The sequence below is a fragment of the Bos javanicus genome, chromosome 11, assembly GCF_032452875.1.
Source record: "Bos javanicus breed banteng chromosome 11, ARS-OSU_banteng_1.0, whole genome shotgun sequence".
NCBI classification, from domain to species: domain Eukaryota; kingdom Metazoa; phylum Chordata; class Mammalia; order Artiodactyla; family Bovidae; genus Bos; species Bos javanicus.
The window spans coordinates 48,411,856-48,436,772 of NC_083878.1; the positions used below are offsets into that span (position 1 = coordinate 48,411,856).

Below are 24,917 nucleotides of genomic sequence, written 5' to 3' on the forward strand. Positions count from 1 at the left end.
ACTGAGTATTTTTTGTCTCCAGGTGCTATTATTACAACATAAGGCACCAGGATTCACTGGAGTACGGAAAGAAAATGGAGAGTCATGTACCAGCTCTAAAGTACCTCTAACCAGAAGTAACATGTGTCATTTCTGCTCACATTTCATTGGCCAAAGAAGATTATATGACCAAGCCTGAATTCAACTGGGTGGAGATTTTCAATCTCACGAAATATCTGTAGTCAGCCCCAGTGACCACCATATATGTTGAATGAATGAATCCTTACCAGCTTTGCAAACCTCTACATGGCCTTTTTTTGTTAAAGTTGGGGTGAGATGGGATTTTTTTTCCTATTGCTATCAGGACAGTGCTAACATACTCCTTTACCTCTTCACAGTAGAAAAATCTTTCTCTCTCCTTCTGACCTGTTTTCTTTATCCTGTTGGATAGTTTTAAAAGGAGGTCTTGGGACTTCCCTAGCAGTCCAGCAGTTAAGACTCCATGCTTCCACTGCAGAGGGCATGGGTTTGTTCCCTGGTTTTGGAACTAAGATCCCATGTATGGCACAATGTGGCCAAAAAATAAAACTTATATATATATAAACAAGAACCTACCATATAGCACAGGAACTATATTCAGTATCCAGTAATAAACCATAATGGAAAATAATATGAAAAAGAATACACACACATACATATAACATACACACACTCATATATTTATATAACTGAATCACTTTGCCATAGACCAGAAACTAACACATTATTGTAAATCAACTATATTTCAATAGAAACTTCCTTGTGGTCCAGTGGCTAAGACTCCATGCTCCTAAAGCAGGGGCCTGGGTTTGATTCCTGGTCAAGGAACTCGATCCCACATGCCGCAACTGAGAGTTTGCATGCCGCAACTAAAGAGGTCCCACTATAATTAAAAGATTCTGTGTGCCACAACTAAGACCCTGTGCAGCCAAATAAATTAAAAAAAAAAAACTATACTTCAATAAATATTATAAAGGAAAATATTTTTTCCTTTTTTAAAAATTATATATTCCTTTTTAAAAGTAATTTTTATTGGAGTATAATTTATTCAGGGAAAAGATTTCAAAAAATAAAATAAAATAGATCATAGCTTTCCCCTATTGTTTAAAAACTGTCTAAAGATCTCCCGTCACACAGAGAATAAAATTCAGACTCCTCCCCATTCTCAACAAGACTCAGCAAGGCCCAGCCCTTGCCCACTGCACTGACCTCACCTGGTACTGCTCGCCCATCGCTCACTCAGTTCCATCATCTTCGTTGTTCCTGGAGGGTGACAAGCTTGTCCTCAGCCAGAGGCCTTTGCACTTGCTGTGCCCTCTGCCCAGAACACCCTGGAGTGGATGGGCCATGGCCCTGAACACACTGTCCTGGATCACGCATGGCCCTTTCCCTCTTTCTGTTACGTCTCTGCTTACATGTCATGTATTTAGAAGAGGCCTCTTTTGATCACCTTCTCCAAGATATCCCCCACCCACACCTCTGTGCTCTCATCCCTACTGGAAACTAGCTTTTAATTCTTTTCTTGTTTCTGGCCAATCTCTCTACTAGGATATGATCTCCATGGTTTGTTTTGAGACTTTTTTCCTGTTTCATCTTGTAGCTGTTTTTTTAGTGTCTAGAGTGGTTCTAAGCTCATAGTTGGTGTTTAAAAAACATCCAGGGACTTTCGTGGTGGTCCACTGGTTAAGACTCCTTGCTTCCACTGCAGGGTGGGGTGAGGGGGGCATGTGTTGGATCCCTAGGAGGGGAACTAAGATCCCGTATGCCTCTATTTTTAAATAAATAGATAAAAATATGAATGATGACTTTGCATTCCCTCTGGGGTTAGAAGATCTTTTTTTAAATTCTTTATGATGACTAGGTCCTCTTGGTGTGTTGTCATGCCCTGTCCACCATCTGCATGCCCCACAGAGGAGCTCCTGTCCCTGAGATTTGTGATCAGAATAAGTGATGTCAAAGTGAAACTGTATAACTCAGATTGGGACTTGAACCCACAGTCTTTTAATTGAGACTACATCTCGTCTCAGGAATTAATGAAACTCGGGTTCTTGATATTTTACCATGGAAAGAACTCAGTGAGAGACAAAGTGATCGGTAAGAAGTGGATTTATTTAGAGAGAAACACTCCACAGACTCAATGTGGGCCATCCCAGGAGGTAAGAACAGCTAGAAGATCCTTTTTTAAACCTAGGTTTGTAGAACCCTGATTCGTGACTGTGACACATAGCTTAACCTCTATAAGCCTCAATTTTCTCATCTGTTAAATGAAAGATTTGGCTTCTGCCTCTGGCAGTGTAGAAAACTATATAGCCTGAAACTCCTCCTATAAGAAAACTGAATGAAACATTTTTCTAAAACTTGTGGATGAAATCTAAGTGATCCCCTAAAAACATAGCCAGACTTTTAAGTAAGAAATTTGCCAAGAGACAGGACAGAGAGAGATCTGTTTTGCTGGGCTGTAAACTAGTCCTGCAGCAGCCACACAACAGACTACCCTGAGATTTAGTTTCAAACAGCAGCCGTTTTGTTATCATCTCCTCTGGCTCTGTGTTCAGGAATTTGGGCAGGACACGAACCACAAAACTCATTTCTGCCCCGTGGTATCTGGGTCTCAAATGGGATGATGCAAATGGCAACAAGTGGCAGACTAGCCATCTCTCACTTTTCATGTGTTCCAAGACCTCTCCACTTGGTCTTTTTATGTGATTTCTCCAGCATGGAGGCCTTGGAATAGTCAAGTTTCTTACATGGTAGCTCAGAGCTGCAAAAGTGAGTGTCCAAGAGGGAGTTCCCTAGTAGTTCAGTTGTTAAGAGTTTGGCTGGTCTTGGTGCAGTACAATGTGGGTTCAATCCCTGGTTGGGGAATTAAGATCCCACTTTTCATGGAGCAACTAAGCCTGCATGTTGCAACTACTGAGCCCACAACAACTAAGCGTGCACACTGTGAAGCTCGTGTTTCACAACTAGAGAGTCCCTGCACCACAGTGAAAGATCCTGCATGATCCCACATGATACTGTCATACGGGATCTTTCCTTGTGGCTTGCAGACTTTCTAGTTGTGCCACCCGGGCTTAACTGCTCCACCTCATTGGGGTCTTAATTCCCCCACCATGGATCAAACCTGTGTCCCCTGCCTTGCAAGGTGAATTCTTAACCACTGGACCATCAAGGAAGCCCCCTGCAAAACTTTTCATCAGCTGGTCTCAGAAGTCCCAGGACAATATTTCAGCTGCATTCTATTGGCCAAACAAGTTGCTAAGGCCATCCTAGATTTGAAGAGAGAGAGTTTAGACTCTCCCTCTCCATAGGATGGGGAGAAGTAATTTGCAGCCATCTTTAATATACCATCCTGGGGGACTGGCCTAACTTGATTTTAGTATCTCAGTAGAGAAAAGAGGGGCCTTGAGTCTGTGGGGGTAATAAGTCAGAGCTGAACATTGCATATAGCTCAGATTTGAAGGGCATTTTGCAGCCTGCTGCTGCTAAGTCGCTTCAGTCGTGTCCGACTCTGTGCGACCCCATAGACGGCAGCCCACCAGGCTCCCCAATCCCTGGGATTCTCCAGGCAAGAACACTGGAGTGGGTTGCCATTTCCTTCTCCAATGCATGAAAGTGAAAAGTGAACGTGAAGTTGCTCAGTCATGTCCGACTCTTAGCGACCCCATGGACTGCAGCCTACCAGGCTCCTCCATCCATGGGATTTTCTAGGCAAAAGTACTGGAGTGGGTCCTCAGTAAAAGCATAGACCCACTGGCACAGGAAGATGGCAGTGAAGTTTGTCTGTCTTGCCCAGGGTTCTTGGTAGGGGGAAACTCTCCCTTGGGAATTTGAAACCTTCTATGGCCCTGTCCTTATATGGATTTAGGGTTTAAATAAACACATTCTGCATGGTCTCTGTACCCTTAGCTGAGAGATTAACATAAACATTGTTCCTAGAACAGCATTACTCCTGCAGCATCTGATAGAAGTTAATCCAGCCTCTTCCCTGGTGGCTCAGATGGTAAAGAATCTGTCTGCGATGTGGGAGAATGGAGTTCGATCCCTGGGTTGGGAAGATCCCCTGGAGAAGGAAATGGCAATCCACATATTCTTGCCTGGAGAATTCCATGGACAGGGGAGTCTGGCAGGCTACAGTCCATTGGGTCGCAAAGACTTGGACACAACGGAGCCTAAGGACAATGGAAAAAAAATTCAGCCCACCAAACTGCTGGTTCTGCTGCCGCTAAGCTGAGGGGAGTTAAGAATAGCCTAAAAAGGGACTTCCCTGTCAGTCCAGTGGTTAAGACTTCACCTTCCAATGCAGGGGGTGTGGATTCCATACCTGTTTGGGGAACTAAGATCCCACATGTCTCAGGGCCAAAAAAAAAAAAGAAAGAAAGAAAACATAAAACAGAAGCAGTATTGTAGCATTCAATAAAGACTTTTAAAATGGTCCACATAAAAAAAAGAATCTAAAAAAAGAATAGCCTAAAGAAAGAACACTCTGATGTTCTTACTTTGTGTCTATTTCCAGATTCTCCTTGATTTGTAAAAAGTAATTATTGAGTCAGTAGAAAAGATTACAAAGAAGTGGTTACGATACACAGTAATGGATAATAAATGAAGGCTCCTTTACTCGCCAACCAGTTTAAGACATAGAAAATTACCTTCATTGTATCAATATATCACTGTTTACAGACATCTGGGGTCTTCCTAGATTTTTGTTTTTCTCTTTTGCTTGTGAAAGGAAAGGATTTCTGCAGTGAACATTCTTGTGTGTGTTTCCTGGTGCACCGGTGCACAGATTTCTTTAAGAATGGAAAGGCTGACACATAGGGTATATGTATCTTTCACTAGGCCAGATAACATAAATGAAGTTTCCTAGATGTATGGGTCTCTTCCTGGGCTTTTTATCCTATTTCATTAATCAACTTGCCTGACCCTGCACCAGGATCACACTGTCTTCGATACCATAACTTTTACGAAAATGCTTGGTATCTGGCCTGGCAAGTCTCCACATTTTTTCATTATAATTTGCCTTCTGAAATGGTTTTTCTCCAGAGAAATATATTACTTCAGTTGTGCCATGTCTTTACCATCTCTTGCTATTGTCACACTTGGGAATTTTTGCCAGTCTGGTGGGTACAGAATGGAATCTCATTATAGGTTTTAATTTGCATTTCCCTGAATACTAATGAGGTTGAACATCTTTTCATATGTTTATTGCCCATTCATGTTCTCTTTTCTGTGAAGAGCCTGTTTAAGTCTTGCCAATTTTTCTCTTATCCTTATCCAACTGATTTGTAGGAGTTCTTTAAATATTTTAGATGCTAATCCTCTGTCACTATGCATTACACATGTTTTCTCCCAGTTTCTGGTTTATTGTTTCATTTTCTTCGTGGTGTGTTTTAATAAGCAGAAGTTCTTAATGTGATTGCAATGGATTTAGCAATTTTTTCATTTACAATTTATACTTTTTGTGTCCTAGGAAAACCTTACTTACCTGAAATCATGATGCTATTCTCCTTTATTGTTCCTAGCGATCAGTTTAATAGTTTTCTCATTCACATTAATTTCTTAACCCATTTTGAGATGATTTTGGTGTATGATGTGGAATAGGACTAGAGAGGTTTTTTTCTATAAAGAAAACCAATTGTCATAGCACCGTTTATTATAAAGTGTGTCCTGTCTCTTTACATCTGTGATTTCCAGCCTGTCATAAAGTAAGTTTCCATGATGTGTAAGTCTATTCTGGGCTCTTTATTCTGTTCCTTTGAACAGTTTGTCTGGCCCTGTACCAATACCACTGTTTTCATTACCATAATTTTATGAAAATTCTTGGGATCTGTCCTGGCAAGTCCCCCCTACCTTCAAAAGTACCTTAGCCCTTTCTCTTCCATATACATGTTTTGAATTATCTTAAAATTATAACACAGATGCATAGACACAGAGACATACACATGCTCACTCAAAAATCTTTTGGGGGTTTTATTGTAGTAACATTGATATTCTTGAGGTATTGAGTGTTCCAATCCATAAACATGGTCTCTATCTGTGTTTATGGTCTTTAAAGATTTTCAATATAATTTTATAATTTTTAATGTAAATATCTTATGTATCATTTTTTAGATTTATTCCCAGTTACTTGATGTTTGTTGATGCCTGTGTATTTGGTATCTTATTAAAATTTTCATCTTCCAGTTGTTTGTTAGACTGCATCCTTGTCAAACTGTAGATTTTTTTGGGCTTTCCAGATAGAGTCATGCCATCTGAGAAGAGCAGTGTTGTGTCTTTCCAGTAATTATCCCCCTTTTTCCCTGCCCCTCACTATCCTGGTTAAGATCTCTAGTGCAAGATGAAAAACAGTGATGAAAGCAAGCCTTCTTGTCTTGTTCCTGATTTAAAAAGGAATGCTTCAGCATTTTCCCATAAAGTATTGTGCTAGCCGTAGGGTTTTCAGAAAACTTTAAAAAGAAAACTTTACAGAAACTTTTAAAGAAAACTTTAAAGAAGCTTTAAACGGTGAAGAAAACTTTATTGTTGTAAGTTTTGTTTTCATCCTAGTTTGCTGAGAGTTTTTTTATTGAATGATACGGTATTTTATCTGATCCTCCCTTGGAGATGATAATGATTTTTTTGGCCTTTAATTTGTTAAGTGGCAAATTGTATTAATTAGTTTTACCTTTAATCAATTTTGCCTTCTTGGATAAAGGCAATTTGATTATAAAGTTATTTTTCTTTTTTGTTGTTAGAACAACCCGAGATTCAATTTATTCATGTTTAGTTTTTCTTTTTAAAATTATATTTGTGAGTGATATTAGCTGTGCTGTCTTGTCTGGTTTGGTTAAAAAGATTATGTTAGCCTTATAAACCAAGTGGAGGGCGGATATATCCTCCTTTTTGTACTCTGGAATAATTTGTGTAAGATTAGATTTCTTTCTTGTGTGTAAAATAAGTGACCTTACCAGTAAAATTATCAGGGCCAGGTGTATTATTCTGTGGGAAAAACTTAACATATCTGTTTGATTTCTTTGATGATTTTAGAGTTTCTCTATTTTCTTGAGTCAATGTCAGTTTAGAGTTCATTCATTTTACTAATTTTTGAAATTTATTGATAGTTAACATTACTTCTGTCCCCCACTCCTTTTTTCCTTTTTTTTTTAAAGCAATATTTATGATTGAGATTAATATCACTACTTCAATAAGCAAATTATCCCATTAGGGGGAAAAAGGGAATTAAAAAAATTTTTTTTAAATCTAGCTCTCATTAGATATATGGTGAGGTGTTCTTACTCTGTCTTCCATATCTCTTCATTTCTTATTTCTGATTCCTGTTTTGTCTTTACTACTTCAAAAAAAATTATTTATTTTATTTATTTGGCTGCATCGGGTCTTAGTTGCTGATCTTCCTTGTGTCATGAGAAATCTTTTCTTGGGGCACATGGGCTTCAATAGATGTGGGACATGGGCTTAGTTGCTCTACAGCAGGTAGGATCTTAGTTCCCCTACCAGGGATCGAATCCTATGTCCCCTGCATTGCAAGGTGGATTCTTAACTACTGGACCACCAGGGAAGTCCCTCCTCTGCTTATGAATAATTTTCTCCACATCTGTCTCTAATTAGCTGCTTATTTCTATTTGGTCATACTTTATGGCCTCTGTTCCCTCCACATATTTTAAGATTTTTTAAAAATTTTATTTAATTATTTGTTTAGTTTTGGCTGTGCTGAGTCTTGGTTGCTATGCGGGCTTTTTTCTAGTTGGGTTGAGTGGGAGCTGTTTCTAGTTTCGGTGTGTGGACTTCCCATCGTCATGGCTTCTCTTGTTGTGGAGCACAGGCTCTAGGGTGCACAGTCTTCAGTAGTGGCAGCGCATGGGCCCAGTGTTTGTGGCTTCTGAGCTCTAGAGCACAGGCTCGATAGTTGTGGTGCATGGGCTTAGTTGCTCTGCTGCATGTGGGATCACACCCATGTCTCCTGCTTTGGCAGGCAGATTCTTTGCCACTGAGCCACCAGGGAAGCCCCCTTCCACATATTTTAAATTCATGGATCTTTTATCCATGCATTATTTGTAATGTCACACATGAATCATTTAGAAACTATTGACTCACCAAGTTAAATGCAGATCTTCTAAATGTTGACAAATACACAGTGTCAAAAAGCACTTTCATTAATTTCATCATCAATCTCATCAGAAAAGTGTTTTAAGTGTTAGGACACTGTCAAGTTCATGGTAGGAGAGGAAAATTTTCAAAAATTCTAGTCTTTGCTTGAAATATCAAATTTTACCATTGACAACAAACCTTATTTGTTTTTCTTGAAGAAATGGGCTCATTTCCTAAAACATTCTTGCCAGATGAATAGCCATGGTTTGTTAGTCAATCAAGTAGCGATAGTGTTCCCTGAAAAATAGTGGATAATCAGCACATAACTCAATGACCCAAGGGCTTTTCCTCATGACAGGGATCATACATTGGTATGCAACAGTGCTTAATGCTTACTTCCCATTTCATCACAAAATATAAAAAACAACTCTACTCCAAGTCAAGATTTAATAAAATTGATGATTTCTGCTTCATCATAATGACATTCTTAAATGAAACAGGCTTTTTTTTTTCTCCCTACTGGGTCGTGGTGAGGAATACAATCACTACTGCCAAGGTTTAGTGCCATTGCCTTGATTCATGCAAAGGCTGTGGTTTTACCCTCTATTGTTTTTGCACCATCAGTGCAAATTCAACACAGTGAAAAAGGCAGATGTCTTCGTATTGTCATTAAAATTGTTTTGACCTCATGAACCCTCTGACAGGGTCCCAGAAACCCCTGGAAAGGGTTTGGGGGTCTCCCAGAAGTCTGTGGAGCCTGCTTGAGAACCATTCACTGTTCTATACAATCAACAATCTTTTCCATACTTAAGAAAATCAACTGTCTCTCCACGGTTTCACCCAACATGTGGTCCATACTCAAATTAACCCCAGTTTTTAAGAAACTCTTTATTTTTTTCTTGTTTCTATTTGGATCCAGTTAAAGCTCACACATGTTATCTGGCTATTGCATCTTTGACTAACCTAGAACAGTCCCCCCACGTGTGCGTGTTAAGTCACTTCAGTTGTGTCCAACTCTTTGAGACACTGTGGACTATAGCCTGCCAGGCTCCTCTGTCCATGGGATTCTCCAGGCAAGAATATTGGAGTGGGTTGCCATGCCCTTCTCCAGGGGTTTTCCTGACCCAGGGATTGAACTCGCATCTCTTATACTTCCTTCATTGGCAGGTGGGTTCTTTACCACTAGCGCCACCTGGAAATCCCATCAACTTTATGGAAACTCTTGACTGTGATATAGATGTTCTGGACTTGTCAGACTTGTCCTCATGGTTAGACTTAAGTCAGACATTGTATAGATGGTGAGATGCACTTCCCACTACCTTCTGTCAAGCGGACAGAATGTCAGGCTGTCCCGTGATTGATTATACCAAACTTGTCGTCGTTGTCGTTTAGTCGCAAAGTCATGTCCAACTCTTTGTAACCCCATAGACTGTAGCCCACCAGGCTCTGTCCGTAGAATTTCTCAGGCCAGAACACTGGAGTGGGTTGCCATTTCCTTCTCCAGGGGATCTTCACAATCCAAGAATTGAACCCACATCTCCTGCATTGGCATGTGGCTTCTTTACCACTGAGCCACTGAGGAAGCCCACCAAACTTGATCACTTGGTAAAAAAGAAAAAATTTACAGTTTCTTTAAATCCAGAATTTTTAGTTATTTTCAATGGGAGGGTAATATCCAAATATCTTGTCTGATACTATTGGAAATAATAATATCCTTTTGGGTGCTCATTTTTGAGGTTCAAAGGTGTAGCAGTTAGAATTCTTTTGGTTCCAAGAAAAAAAAAAACAAAACACAAAAAAACTCATGCTGGCTCATATAACTTAAAAGTCTAGGGTGGGGCTGACTTCAGATGAGGCTTGATCCAGCAGCCCAGGGTCAGCACCAGATTCTCTTGGTCTCTCCCCTACACCAATGTTAACAATGTGTTCCCCTTGTGGACACATGGTGATTTCTAGCAGCTTCTAGGGGTTTTCGGGTCCAGGAGGAAGAGGGCATCTCTGAGTATCTTCGTGGGACACAAGGAAGCTTCTTCCTCAGAAGCTCCTAGCGAGCATCTTGCTCTCCTGATTTTGGTCACACACCTGTCTGGTTAGATAGCATCACTGTCTCAATGGTCATGAGTTTGAGCAAACTCCAGGAGTTTGGGAGATAGTGGAGGACAGGAAAGACTGTCATGCTGCAGTCCATGGGATCGCAAAGAGTTGGACTCCACTGAGCAACTGAACAAGCCCAGGTGCTGTCTTTCCTGGCCTGGCCAGCTCAGCCCAGCCCTGCCTGCTTGCTCCCCCAACCTGCGCTTGCCTCATCTCAGGAGAGGCAGCCTCCAAACTCTGAGGTCAGCCCATCCCTGCAGTTTCCTCCCGGATGTAACTGAGGCTCAGCACTGACCTGGGGGCAGCTCTTTGAGCTTAATGAGGCTCTGAGCAAGCAGGTGCTTTCCCTGTAGGACCTGGTGCTGGCTGGGGGCAAGGTGAGGTCAGCGGTGGTTGCGGCAGGCCTTTCACCAGGCTGGGAGCTGTGTGGCTGGATGAAGTCACTTGGAGTGGGAGCTCTGATCCTGGGAAGACAGTTTGGAGACAGCTTTCCAGATGATAGATGGACCATCCCACTCACTGTGGGGCAGTCCTTCCTTTACCCCATGGTATGTACATGCATGCTCAGTCACTCAGTCATGTCTGACTCTTTGAGACCCCACAGACTGTAGCCCACCCATCTACATGAGACTCTGTCCATGGGATTCTCCAGGCAAGAATACTGGAGTGGGTTGCTGTGCCCTCCTCCAGGGAATCTTTCCGACCCAGGGATTGAACCCACTTCTCCTGCATTGGCAGGTGGATTCTTTACCACTGAGCCACCAGGGAAGCCCTTCTTGTTGGATACAGAGTCACAAGCATGGTGGCTTCCAGGCTGAGACCAGCCCACCTGTGCTTATTTGCCTTGTGGTATTTGAAATTTGAGTCATTCACCACATTTAAAATTGAGAGCTGTGGCAGCCACATCCAGATTTCTGTCTTCTCTGGAAGACTTGGACAATTGAGGCCCCAGGGTGATTTCAGCAGGGCAGCATCAGCTGAGCTGAGCAGTGGCTGCCCCTGGGACACATGCCCCTGGGTCTACTCAGCCCCACCTGGTCCAGTTACTGAAGGCTGCTGGAGATTACCACTGCTCATCGTACACCTGGTCATTTCCCTCACCAGGCTGATGCAGTATTTCCAGAGCAACCTTGGCAGATAGGCATTAGTATCCCTGTTTTACCAGTGAGGTAACCAAAGCCCAAACTGATTTCAACATTTGATGTAAGAAAATAGTCATGGCCCAGTTCATTCGTGGCTCTGCTGCTTAACAGTTCTGTGAGCTTGGGTGAGTCACTTTACCTGCCTGGGTCCCAGTCTCCCCATTCATAAAATGAAGGGAGGGGTAGCTAAATGCTTATAGGGTCCTATGACATATGTCACCTGATTAGTCATTGGCTGTTTGCTGCTTGGTTCTGGAGGGACACAGATCTGTGCCTTGGTCCCCAGACCTAAAGGCAAAACTTGGATCCAACCAGTATGCCAATGCAGGAGACATAAGAGATGCAGGTTTTGATCCCTGGGTTGGGAAGTTCCCCTAAAGAAGAAAATGGCAACTCACTCCAGTATTCTTGCCTGGAGAATTCCATGAACAGAGGAGCCTGTTTGGCTACAGTCCATAGGGTTGCAAAGAATCAGACAGGACTGAAGCGATTTAGCACAGCACAACCATGATACAAGTAAGTACTTTAAAAACTACATTTATTTATGTATTTGGCTGCACCAGGTCTTAGTTGAAGCATGAGGATCTCCAATCTTTGTTGCAGCAAACAGGATCTTTTAGTTGTTGTTTTTTAGTTATAGCATGTAAAATCTTTAGTTGTGGCATGCAGGATCTTTAGCCTTTGAACTCTTAGTCACTCTTAGTTATAGCATATGGAATCTAATTCCCTGATAAGAGATTGAACCCAGGTCCCCTGCATTGGGAGCGTGGAGTCTTAACCACTGGACCACCAGGGAAATCTGCAAATGAGTACTTTTATTGACATGTTTGTACTCCAAGTAAGATGTTGCATGGGCAGCTGTGTGTGTGTTGTTTCACTTTATCCTGACAGTAGTCCGATGGGATAGGTGCATAGTATTATTTCTGTCTTACAGATGAGCAATCTGAGACTTAGAAAGGTTAAGGAATTTGCCCAGTTCTTAATGGTTATCCATTGGCTCTGATCACAGCCTTTATTTGTCTTTGTTTGGATGTTGCAGCATTCTTTCTGTCCAGAAAGGATCATCAATAGTGGAAGGCAGTGAGAGAGCAAGGATCCAGCCCTTCTGCAGGCAGTCAGACTCATGGAGATGCCAGAGCCCTGTGGGCTGGGCTGGTTGGTCCTCAGAGGTCGTGTGAAAGAGGAGCAAGTGGTCTTCCAGGTGCACTTGGATTCCTTTCTGCCTGGAGGCAGGCATGTGCCAGGCTAAGGTGTGGGGGTAAAATGTGCCAGCTGTGTTTGAAGGACCAGACTGACTCAAGTTGAGAATTCATGTTGGGATGTCTGGGGAGTTCAAGTGGGGAAGGTAGATTTGAGGTCGAAGTATTGGACTTTGCTTTTAGACAGGAGTGAGCCAGTGAAGATTTTTAGAAAGTGGAAGTGATGTGAAAACAATTCTATCGATGTCAAGTTTGAAGCAACAGGGTTGAACCAGAGTCTTGGCAGTAGGAATGGAGAAAGAGGACTGAATTGGTAAGTCAATATAACAGAAATAATTGACAGAACCTTGAACCCCACATGTGTATAATCAGAAGGAATTTTGGAAGTCATCTAGAGCTTTAACTTGTCTTGGCGTGGGGACTCCCCCTTTGGTGGCATCCATCACAGTAGTACATTGAGTCACTTTTTTCCTAATATTTATTTGGCTGTGCCAGATCTTAGTTGCAGCATGTGAGATCTTCATTCTTCCTTGTGGTGTGCAGGATTTTTAGTTGTAGCATGTAAATTCTTAATAACCCTTTAGTTACAGCATGTGGGATCTAGCTCCCTGACCAGGGATCGAACCCAGGCTCCTGCATTGGCAGTGCAGAGTCTTAGCCGCTGAACCAACAGGGAAGTCTTTTGAGTCACTTCTCATGCAGGATAATGGAATAGTTGCTTATGTGGCTGTTAGTTTCTTGAACCAGCATGTAAGGGTGAGAGTTACTCAGTGTCTGTGCTGATGTGAATAGTGTCTCCCCAAAGTTCGTGTCTACCCGAGACCTCACATACAAAAGACACAAAGATGCGTGCATGCTCAGTCATGTCTGACTCTGTGACCCTATGGATTGTAGCTCATCAGGCTCCTCTGTCCATGGAATTCTCCAGGCAAAAATATTCAAGGAATGGGTGGCCATTTCCCTCTGCAGGGGATCTTCCCCACTCAGGGATTGAACCCACGTCTCCTGCATCTCCTGCATTGCAGGCAGATTCTTTACTGCTGAGCCACCAGGGAAACCCACCCGAGACCTCAGAATGTGACTTTATTTGGTAATAGAGTCTTTGCAAATGTAGTCAAGTTAGGATGAGTTCACACTGGATTAGGGTTGGCTCTAATCCAGTGACTGGTGTCCTTATAAGAAGGAAATTTGGATGCAGACTGAGACATGCAGGGGGAGAATACCATGTAACAGTTGAGGCATTTTACAGTGATGCCTCTGCAGTCCAAGGAACACCAGGGATTGCTGGCAACCCCCAGAAACTAGGAAAAGACAAGGAAGCATTCTCCCTTTAAGCCTTTGGAGGGAGTGTGGCCCTGCCGATACCTTGGTTTCAGACATCTCCCCTCTGGAACTGAGAGAATAAATTTCTATTATTTTAAGCCATCAAGTTTATGGAAATTTCTTATATTAAGTTTATGGGAACTTGTACTCATGACCTTGCAAAACCCACAGTCCCCTGCTGGTCTCCCTGTTTTAAGAAGAAACAGAGCTGCCTGGCATGACTGTCCTCAGAGGACCTGTTCAGGGTCCAGGCACTGTTCTCTCCTTTCCAGTGCTCCTGTGTGTGCTCAGTTGCTCTGTCGTGTCCAGGTCTTTGTAACCCCATAGACTGTAGCCCACCAGGTTCCTCTGTCCATGGGGTCTCCCATGCAAAAATACTGGGGCAGGTTGCTATTTCCTCCTCCAGGGGATCTTCCCAACCCAGAGACCGAATCTGTGTTTCCTGCATTGACAGGTGAACTCTTTACCACTGAGCCACCTGGGAAGCCCTTCCAGTGCTCACAGTCATTCAATTATCCAGTCTAGAATTTTGCACTTGTTCAGGGCCCTCTGTAATGTACTTCTGCCGTCTATGGGGTCGCACAGAGTCGGACACGACTGAAGCTACTTAGCAGCAGCAGCAAAGGACCTTATTCACTGTTCCCTGTGAGTATCCCTACATATGTCGTGTGCTTTCCATGCTTTGACTTGAGTCCCCACTCCCCCTTTCCTGAAGGCCACATCCCTATCGCACCAAGCTGTATCCCACCCATCTTTAACATCTGCTCTTTCCTCCTGGGCCACTCTAGACTAAGGTGGATTCTGTGTCCCGCACCCTCAAAGCACACTCTGCTCGCTAGCACCTGTCATTGGGCAATATTTTTCCCAGCTGTCTTGAGACATATCACATGTTTTCTTATTTCTTAACTCATATTTTTTTACTTTGCCAATATTGATGGCTTTTCGGCTGGGCTCAGGTCTCAGTCCTTGAAGGTAGACAATCTGTCTTTTGATCCTTTTTCTGCTCTATACACTTTATACATTGTTAGTATTCAACATATACGTAGTGGAGTTTCTAAGCAATGGTAGGTGATAATTTTCTTTGCCGGGGAAAGATTAAAAAACAAGAAAGTCTGTTGCTTCATTGTACCCCAATGTTCATCGCAGCACTGTTTATAATAGCCAGGACATGGAAGCAACCTAGACGTCCATCAGCAGATGAATGGATAAGAAAGCTGTGGTACATATACACAATGGAGTATTACTCAGCCATTGAAAAGAATACATTTGAATCAGTTCTAATGAGGTGGATGAAACTGGAGCCTATTATACAGAGTGAAGTAAGCCAGAAAGAAAAACACCAATACAGTATGCTGCTAAATCGCTTCAGTCATGTCCAACTCTGTGTGACCCCATAGACGGCAGCCCACCAGGCTCCCCGTCCCTGGGATTCTCCAGGCAAAAACACTGGAGTGGGTTGCCATTTCCTTCTCCAATGCATGAAAGTGAAAAGTGAAAGTGAAGTTGTTCAGTCATGTCTGACTCTTAGCGACCCCATGGACTGCAGCCAACCAGGCTCCTCTGTCCATGGGATTTTCCAGGTAAGAGTACTGGAGTGGGGTGCCATTGCCTTCTCCATACTAACACATATATATGAAATTTAGAAAGATGGTAACAATAACCCTATATATGAGACAGCAAAAGAGACACTGATGTCTTTTGGACTCTGTGGGAGAGGGAGAGGGTGGGATGATTTGGGAGAATGGCATTGAAACGTGTATAATATCATATATGAAACGAGTCGCCAGTCCACGTTCCATGCACGATACTGCATGCTTGGGGCTGGTGCACTGGGATGACCCAGAGGGATGGTATGGGGAGGGAGGAGGGAGGAGGGTTCAGGATGGGGAACACATGTATACCTGTGGCAGATTCATTTTGATATGTGGCAAAACCAATACAATATTGTAAAGTTAAATAAAATAAAATTTAAAAAATAAAATAAAATAAAAAACAAGAAAGTTTGACTCAAAGGAAAGTCTTCTTCACATTTAGGGTGGAAATTGTACTCTGGGTCCAAGAAGGTGATGGTATGTCTGTATATATCTTTGGAGTACAAACTCTGTATCTTTCTCCCATTTAAAAAAATGTATTCACTTTTCACTGCACTGGGTCTTGGTTGCTGCCCTGGGCTTTCTCTAGTTGTGGCGAGTTGGGGCTATTCTCTGGTTGCGGTGCATGGGCTCTCATTGTGGTGGCTTCTCTTGTTGCAGAGCACCAGTTTGCGAGTTTGGGCCAAGTAGTTGTGGTGCATGGGCTAAGTTGCCCTGTAGTGTGTGGAATCCTTCTGGACCAGGGGTTGAACTTGTATCCCTTGCACTGGCAGGTGGATGCTCAACCACTGGACCACTGGGGAAGTCCATCCCCATCTAGCCAAAAAGTAACCATCAGGCATTGTACAGCTTCTGTGTGCCTGCTTCTGTGATGGGCTTGAGGAGGTGGTGGTAGATAAGACAGAAATGACCTTTATCCTCCATGAATGTTTAGTTTTGTGGGAAATATTAACCAAGAGGAACAGTTCTTGACTTGCTGCTTTAATAGCTTTTCATTCAGGTGACACAGTAGAGACAAGACTGGGGAATCAATGCTGGAAGCTAGGTTTGTGCTGGATGACCACTTGACTCAAGAGTGAACCAATTCTGTTTTCCCTCTCTTGGGAAAGTGAGAAGTGAGATTCAGAGATAGCCAGTTGCCATGGACTGAATTGTGTTTTCCTCCAATTTATATAGGGGCTTCCTAGGTGATTCAGGGGTAAAGAACCTGCCTGCCAATGCAGGAGAGGCAGATTCGATCTCTGGGTCAGGAAGATCCCCTGGAGGAGGGATCCACTGCAGTATTCTTGCCTGGGAAATCCCATGAACCAGCGGAGCCTGGTGGATTACAGCCCAGGGATCACAAAAGAGTCAGACGAGACTGAGCATGCAGGCACGAATTTATATATTGAAGCCCTAACGTCCAATGAGAAGGTATTATATTTGGAGGTGGGGCCTTTGGGAAGTAATTAGGTTTATTTATTAATAATTTTATTTATTTAGTTTTGGCTGTGCTGGGTCTTGTTACTGTACACGCTTTTCTCTAGTTTCGGTATCAGGGTTTCTTACTTTGGCAGTTTCTCTTGTTACTGAGCTGGGCTCTAGGGGGTGTGGGCTTCACTAATGTGGCTCCCAGACTCTAGAGCACAGGCTCAATAGTTGTGGCACATGAGCTCAGTTGCTCCATATCATACGCGATCTTCCCAGACCAGAGATTGAACCTGCATCTCCTGTATTGGCAGGTGGATTCTTTACCACTGAGCCACCAAGGAAGCCTGGTAATTAGGTTCAGGTGAGGTCACAAGGATGCACCCCCATGGTGGGATTAGTGCTGTTGTAAGAAGAGACGCCAGAGAGCTCCCACATCACCCCCTGTCTCTGTGATAGGAGGACACAGAAAGAAAGCTGGCCATCTGTCAGTCCTCACCAGATCCCAGCCATGCCAGCACTCTCATCTTGGACTTTGAACCTCCAGAACTGTGGGATAATAAATTTCTGTGATTTAAGCTTTCAGTCTGTAGTACGTCGTTATGGTGGCCTGGGCTAAAACACCAATTATTCAAGAGGCAGGAGTCGTAATAAGTAAGCATGAGGAGGTGTGCAGGCTGTGTTCTGCCATAAAGAGCATGTGGAAGATGGGTTAGCAGAGAAGCAAGAGTGACAGAGATCATTAGAGCACAGAGGTGTGAGGAACCCTGCCTGCTTTCCTAGGCTCTCCAGTCCCCGGTTCCGGACACTCCCAGAGCCCAGCTGCCCTGGGGTTCTGACTTTACCCCAGTGTCCTCCCCACAGATTCCCTTTGTTGCTTATGCCAGCTTGGTCAGTTTCTGTTACTTACAACCAAATAACTCTCTTCCAAGACCCTCCCATTTTACAGAGGAGGACAATAAGAGCCCAGAGGCTGTCTAGTCCAAGTCTCCATTAGTGAGTGACAGAGTCTGGGCTGCAGTTCTGGTCCTCAGACCAGCTGTCTGCAGTCCTGCCCTTCTGGGCTAGCAGGGTGAACTTGTTAAGCAGACCTGGGAGGCTCTGAGACCCCAAGGAGAAATGCTGTTATTCTCTCACTGCCAGCAGTTTAAAACACGATCTGTGTTGGGTCATCCTTGAAAATGCCTTCCTAACATCACATGTGTTTTCCCCCCTTTTTCTGTAATCCTGTCCAATTGACAGCAGGGCTGTCACCAATCACTTTTTTTTTTTTTTTTTGGCCTTTGAATCTTGCATCTAAAAGATTCTTAGCAGTGTGCACTTGGCTGACAACAGAGGTCTCCCCAGTCCTTCCTGCCTTCTCTGCATTTGTCTGCCTTTTGTTCTCGTAATCGGATACATGTTTCTATCAAGAACAGGTGATTTTCTCCGAGCTATATGATAGGGAACACCTGACACCCATACCCCATTTGGTTTCTATATTTATGTTAAGCTATGTTTTAAAAATGAGCTCATCGTTAGTTGGAAGACATGTAAAAATAGAAAGGAAAAAATATTACTGTTTCCATCTTCCCACCAGGACTGCTGATAACATCATAGAGAATCTTTCTGGTCCTTTTCTGCTTGTGAAGTTAATTTGCAAAAATATGCAGTTGTACTTATACATAGTAACAACTTTGTATTCTACTTTTCACCTGAAGATAATGCTCTAAAGAGTTTTGTGCCCTTTCAGACATTTTGTAAATATCACTTTTAAGGGCTGTTATCCATTCTAGTAAATTGAGCACAATTAAGTGTATAGTAAATCCTTTTTGGCATGTGCTAAGTCACTTCAGTTGTGTCTGACTCTTTACAACCCCATGGACTGTAGCTCACCAGGCTCCCCTGTCCATGGGATTCTCCAGGCAAGAATACTGAAGTGGGTTGCCGTGCCCGTCGCCGTGCCCTCCTCCAAGGGATCTTCCCCACCCAGGGATGGGACCTGTGTCTCCTGCATTGGCAAGTGGGTTCTCTACCACTAGCGCCACCTGGGGAGCGTGAATGACAATAAATAAATGTATGAATGTGAAAGCCACGCTCATGTTGAGACATCCCATTTGTTTCTGACTTTGTGCATGTGTGTGGCTATAGGGAATGGTATTGTTGGCCTTTGTTTTTCAGATGGTTTCCTTATGCTGATGGAATTAGGGATAAATAGGTGTGAGTCTTTGAAAAGCTTTTGATGCGTGGCATCAAATGGATTTCATCCACAGAGCACTGATTCCCCTGTTCCCAGTAGAGTGAGCGACCCTGTCAGAATTTCCTGTATGGTTCTCTGCCCAAGACTGAGTGAGAACAAATAGCTGTTTCTATCAGCCTTCTTTGAGGTCTGTCCGGAGAACTCCCAGCCGCCTGTTTGTAGATCGCATGACCCCTAGCAAGAGGGAGGGACATACATTTTGTTCTTTCATTTGATAAAGTTACAGTAACTGTTTGTCTCCAGCATGTGGAAAAACGTTGCCAGTGTGATGCTGTAGATTGTTTTACATGAAAAGCCATCAGTCCTTTTTTTTTTTTTTGGATGAGTGGATAAAGACTACCTAACAATATAAGCCAATTGGAAGTATTTTATTATGATCACACTTTCTGAAGCAAAAGTAGGAAAATGGGAAACTAGATTATCTTTACTCAACTGTTTTTGTATATTCTGCATTTCAGGAAGAGAGGCGTAGTGTTTTTTTGATGAGGGTGGGTGGGAAAAGTCTCACAGAAGAGGTGGGACTTGATTTAGAGTAGGAGCTGAGCACAGGGAGCATCACGAGGACCATGTGAGAACTCCTGTGGTGGCTGGGTTTGGCTGGATCGGCCAGACTGCACACCTGTGTGTGTGTGTGTGTGTGTGCGTGTGTGTGTATGCTTGGTCATATCCAACTCTTTTGTGACCCCCTGGACTGTAGCCCACCAGGCTCCTCTGTCCATGGAATTTTCCAGGCAAGAATACTGGAGTGGGTTGTTATTTCCTCCTCCAGGGGATCTTCCCGACCCAAGGATTGAACCTGGGTCTCCCACATTGCAGGTGGATTCTTTAGAGTCTGAGCCACCAGGGAAGCCCCTGAACAAGGGCGGATGCCTTGTTTCCATGGAAGGAAATAGGGCAGTGATCTTCAAACTGTGCTCCGGGGCCAGCAGTAGCACCACCTGGGATCTTGCTAGAAAGGCAGGCTTGGGCCCTATGTTAGACCTACAGACTCAGACACTCTGGAGGTGGCCCAGCAATCTGTGCTTTAACAAGCCCACTGAGGAATTCTGATGTACCTCACATTTAAGAGCCCCTGACATAAGGAAATGGGGTTCGAGGGGAAGTATATGATCCAAGAGGAAATACTGACAGGCTGTTGGAGAATGGAGGAAGAGGTGGAAGCTAGGGAGAGGGGTGGTGTGGCTGGTGTGGACACTGGCCTTGCCCGATCTGTGCACCCAGGAGTGTAAGGAGTGTGCTGCCCAGGCAGTTTTGGCGGTGTCTCAGTAAAACTCTTTGGTTGCAAGTAACAGAGTCCTTGGACTGCAAGGAGATCAATGCAGTCAATCCTAAAGGAAATCAGTCCTGAATATTCATTGGAAGGACTGATGCTAAAGCTGAAGGTCCAATACTTTGGCCAGCTGATGTGAAGAACTGACTTATTGGAAAAGACCCTGATGCTGGGAAAGATTAAAGGCAGGAGGAGAGGGGGACGACAGAGGATGAGATGGTTGGGTGGCATCACTGACTCAATGTACATGAGTTTGAGCAAGCTCCAGGAGAGACTGCAGGTGTGCTGCAGCCCATGAGGTCTCAAAGAGTTGGATATGACTGAGCAACTGAACTGAACAGAAATGCGCTTCTGATCAGCTTCAGCAAGAGAGGATGTTTGTGGGAAGGATGTTGGGGTGGCTCCCAGAGTATGAAAGGACAGAGTCCACCTGGACTTCAGGAAGGACTGAAACCAGGAGCTGGGCATGGTGAGAACCCAGAGAGTATATGAGCTTAAAATAAAAAAGAGACTCAACTCTGTCCTTATACAGTATGTCTGTCTGTCTCTTTTAGCATGAAATATTGTGTTTGCTTCTCTGTACTCCCTTCTTTCTGTCTCTGCAGACATCCTTTTTTGCTTTGGTGACCATTTGGTTGGACATGGCCATTCTGTGTGTGTGTGTGTGTGTGTGTGTGTGTGTGTGTGTGTGCTCAGTTGTGTCCGACTCTTTGCGCCCCCAGGGACTGTAGCTTGCCAGGCTCCTTTGTCCATGAGGTTCTCCAGGCAAGAATACTGGAGTGAGTTGCCATTTCCTTCTCCAAGGAATCTTCCTGACCCAGGGATTGAATCCGTGTATCTTTTGCTTCTCCTGCATTGGCAGGTGGATTCTTTACCACTGTGCCTACAGTCCTCATTTTCAATAACCTGCAGATCTCTCAGCTCTAATTCTAAATTCCTGGGGGGAAAAATTGGAGAGGTCCAGCTGGGGGCCGACAGTGCCTGAATCAGCTTTGGCTGGAGGCAGGGTCCTCTCTTCATGCCTGGGGATAGGGATGGGGGATGCGGAGGGTGGGTGGTCCTTGTAAGAGAGGTGAATGGGCAGCATGGCTGTGCCACAGTGTCTGTTCCTCAGAGCGTGGCTGTGCCAAACAGTGTCTGTTCCTCAGTGCAGTGTTTTCATGGTTACTAGTGTGATCCACTAGTATGGGGAAATGGTTTTTGTTTTCATTCATAATGAACTTCTTAACAGCGCACTCTTGCAACACAGCGGGGCCCCTTTAAGGGTTTGTGTGCACTAATTATTAGAAACCCTATTGTTGGTGGAGTTGGAAGGAGGGGACGGGAGGGGAGGAGGGGATGGGAGGGGAGGAGCTTGTTGGTGCAGAGGGACTGACACGGTGATTCTTTTCCTTTTGAGGGCAGGATGATAGCTTTTAAAGCTGCTCTCCATAAGAGTCTGTGATTACAAATGAAACAACGGAGTCTGGGCATCTCAGCCTGAAGGACGAGAGTGGAGGAATTGCGGTGGCTTGTGTGTTCCTTCTTCTTGAGCACAGTAGATGCACCTTCACCTGATTGGTGCTGTGGTGTGTTTGGGTCCATGCGTCTTTCTTTCCTATGAAATCTGGGACTAAGTTGCTAATGGTTTTACAAGAATTGTTCCTTTGTTTTATTTGAATATTTCTAACTTCTGGGAGACCATAGGGCATATGTGTGAATGGATCTCTACCCACTTTCCAAAGAGGGAAAACTCCAACTCACTGGTTTCCTTTACTGTTTTGGTTGTAAACTGCTTCTCTAACCTTCTCTCTGCCCTGAGTCATTCATTCATTCATGCATGCATTCACTCATTCCTTCACTCATTCATTCATACCTTCTGTGTGCCAAGCACTGTGTAAAGAGATAAACTTCATCTTACTTCAAGTTTGTTTTATTTATTTTAATTTTTGGCCACGCCCTTCAGCATGTGGAATCATAGTTCCCCACCAGAGTTTGAACCCACATCCCCTGCATTAGAAGTGGGGGAGGGTCTTAACCATTGGACCTCCAGGGAAGTCCCCTAGAGTTTGTCCTGCTTCGTATTTTCAATCACCCTCCCTGGCACTTCCTTTTTAGTTTTCCCTCCTCCTCTCAGCCTTTGGAAGGACCCCCCTGGCAGAAGATACCCTGGAAAATGACAGCTCCCCCTAGTCCATGCCCAGCTGGCCTGGTCCCAACTCCCCTGAGCCCCTTGTAGCCCCAAACCCAGGATGCTCTCACATCATTGAGGATTTGCTCATGTTTTCTCCCTTCCTGAAGTGTCCCCTTCTTCCTCCTGAATCTACCAAGCTCCTGCTCATCATTCAACATCTCCTGGAGCATCCCCTGCTAATTTAGCAGCCCAGCCTCAGCTCACAGAGCGCGGCTGTGGGTGTGATGATCTGACTGTCATTCAGCTAGACGTGAACTTGGTGATGCCTAGGACTGTCCCACTCATCTTTAGATCCTGACTGATGGATAAAGGATCGAATGCTACTCTGGGCAACAGGATGGGGGAGAAAAGGAAAGGATAAAGGAGATAAAGTCACTCATAATTCCACTATAGAAATGCATTCTGGGGGGATCCTTAAGGCTATTTGAACACAAAAATTTTGTGTGGTTGGAGTTACTATGTATCTTGCTTTCCCATTAACATTAATATATTAATATATCCTTGTGTCCACAATATTTATAAACGGAATTTTAGTGACCTTTTAAAATTGTGCAGTCAATTCCTTTTTTTAAATTGTTGGACAGCTGTATTATTTTCAGTTTCTTTTGTAATAAAAAGCCATGGGATGTGTTTGTGCCTTAATCTTTGTTTACCTCTGATGATTTCTTTTGGGTAGGTTCCCAGGAGTACAATTGCTAGGTCAGAGGGTAGCAAAGCTATAAAGATTTGAGCGATAAGAGCAACTTGCCTCCCAGAAAGATCATACCAATCTCTCCTCCCATCTGCAGTTCTGGATGATTGGGTTTGTAAATTCTTTTAAAAAAAAAAATGGAGGTGAAAAAAAATAAGAAGCACTGATATCCTCTTTTTTAAAATTTTTAATTGAAGGATAATTGGTTTACAATGTTGTGTTGGTTTCTGGCATACATCAACATGAATCAGCCTGATATCCTCTTAACTGGCTATGACTTCCATCTGGAGGGAGCTTTCCAGGTGGCGCTAGAGGTAAAGAATCCACCTGCCAATGCAAGAGACATAGGAGATGCAAGTTTGATCCCTGCAACGGGAAGATCCCCTGGAGAAGGAAATGGCAACCAGCTCCAATATTCTTGCCTGGAAAATCCGTCTGGAGGAAGTGGCAGCTTTTCCTGTTTTTGGAGCCCCTGTGTGGAGACAGGCTTGTTGCCTTGCAGTCCAGAGCTGGGAGCTTGGCCCTCAGTGACAAGGGCCAGGGCTCTCAGCATAGCTGCCCCTTCCATGACCCCAGAGAGACTCTGTAGCTTTCCGAAGTAGGGAGGGAAAGAAGCTGCTTGCTGACCTGTGGGCAGGGGGCTTCAGACAGCAATGCATTGGCTGAACATCCATCACTGAGGGACTCAAGCTTCAGGAAGCCCATCTGGCTTTATAAAATCTACCAGACATTAAAGGAAAATGGAGTGAGGGTGAAGCATTCGTTGCCGTCATGGTGCAGAGAGGTCGCTACTGTGCATTCATCTGCCTGGGGCTTCCTGGCCACTTAAGCCCAGGAGCAAACAAAGATGGGTTCCCAAGAGGTCATTCATTTCCAGACAGGAAATTGGACCTGCCTGGAAGCTGAACTTGCACCCTCTTGCACATATACATCTGTTGAAATATTAAGTATACTCTGCATTAAGCAATGAAGGATAAACAAGAGATGTAGTTTCAATCCCTAGGTTGGGAAGATCCCATGGAGGAGGAAACGGCAACCCACTCCAGTATCCTGGCCTGAAAAATCCCATGGACAGAGAAGCTGGGCAGGCTACAGTCCACAGGGTCTTAAAAAGTTAGACACAATTGAGTGACTAAGCACACAGAACCTGCAAATTCACTTTGAGGGGTACAATTGTAGCCCCCCAAAGGCGATAAGATCCACTTGCTGTTGGCACCCCTGTTTAAACCGTGGTATTGCTTATTTTTGCTGATATACTTCTGGAATTGGTGCCATTTTGAGGACACTTAAAAAATAAAGTAAACCCTAATCAAGTTTTTATTTTCCAGCTGAGGAGGATCTCACATAGATTATGTTTTTTAAATTGACATTATTTTGTCACCTAGTAAACTGAAAAAAATTACTTAAAACGTTTAATATGAATGGGCTTCCCAGGTAGTGCTGCTGCTGCTTCTGCTAAGTCGCTTCAGTCATGTCCGACTCTGTGCGACCCCATAGATGGCAGCCCACCAGGCTCCCCCGTCCCTGGGATTCTCCAGGCAAGAGCACTGGAGTGGGTTGGCATTTCCTCTCCAACGCATGAAAGTGAAAAGTGAAAGTGAAGTCGTTCAGTCATGCCCGACTCTTTGCGACCCCATGGACTGCAGCCTACCAGGCTCCTCTGCCCATGGGATTTTCCAGGCAAGAG

At 43.9% G+C, this 24,917-nt stretch overlaps 1 protein-coding gene and 1 non-coding gene across 9 annotated transcripts in view; one reads left to right on the plus strand and one right to left on the minus strand.

The window, feature by feature from the left end:
* REEP1 (receptor accessory protein 1) overlaps positions 1-24,917 on the plus strand; it is a 137,001-nt gene that overhangs the window by 8,851 nt on the left and 103,233 nt on the right. The window lies entirely within an intron of this gene.
* LOC133257881 (small nucleolar RNA SNORA68) lies at positions 24,367-24,505 on the minus strand. The gene has a single exon (XR_009739739.1). It is a non-coding gene; the product is annotated as a small nucleolar RNA SNORA68 (small nucleolar RNA).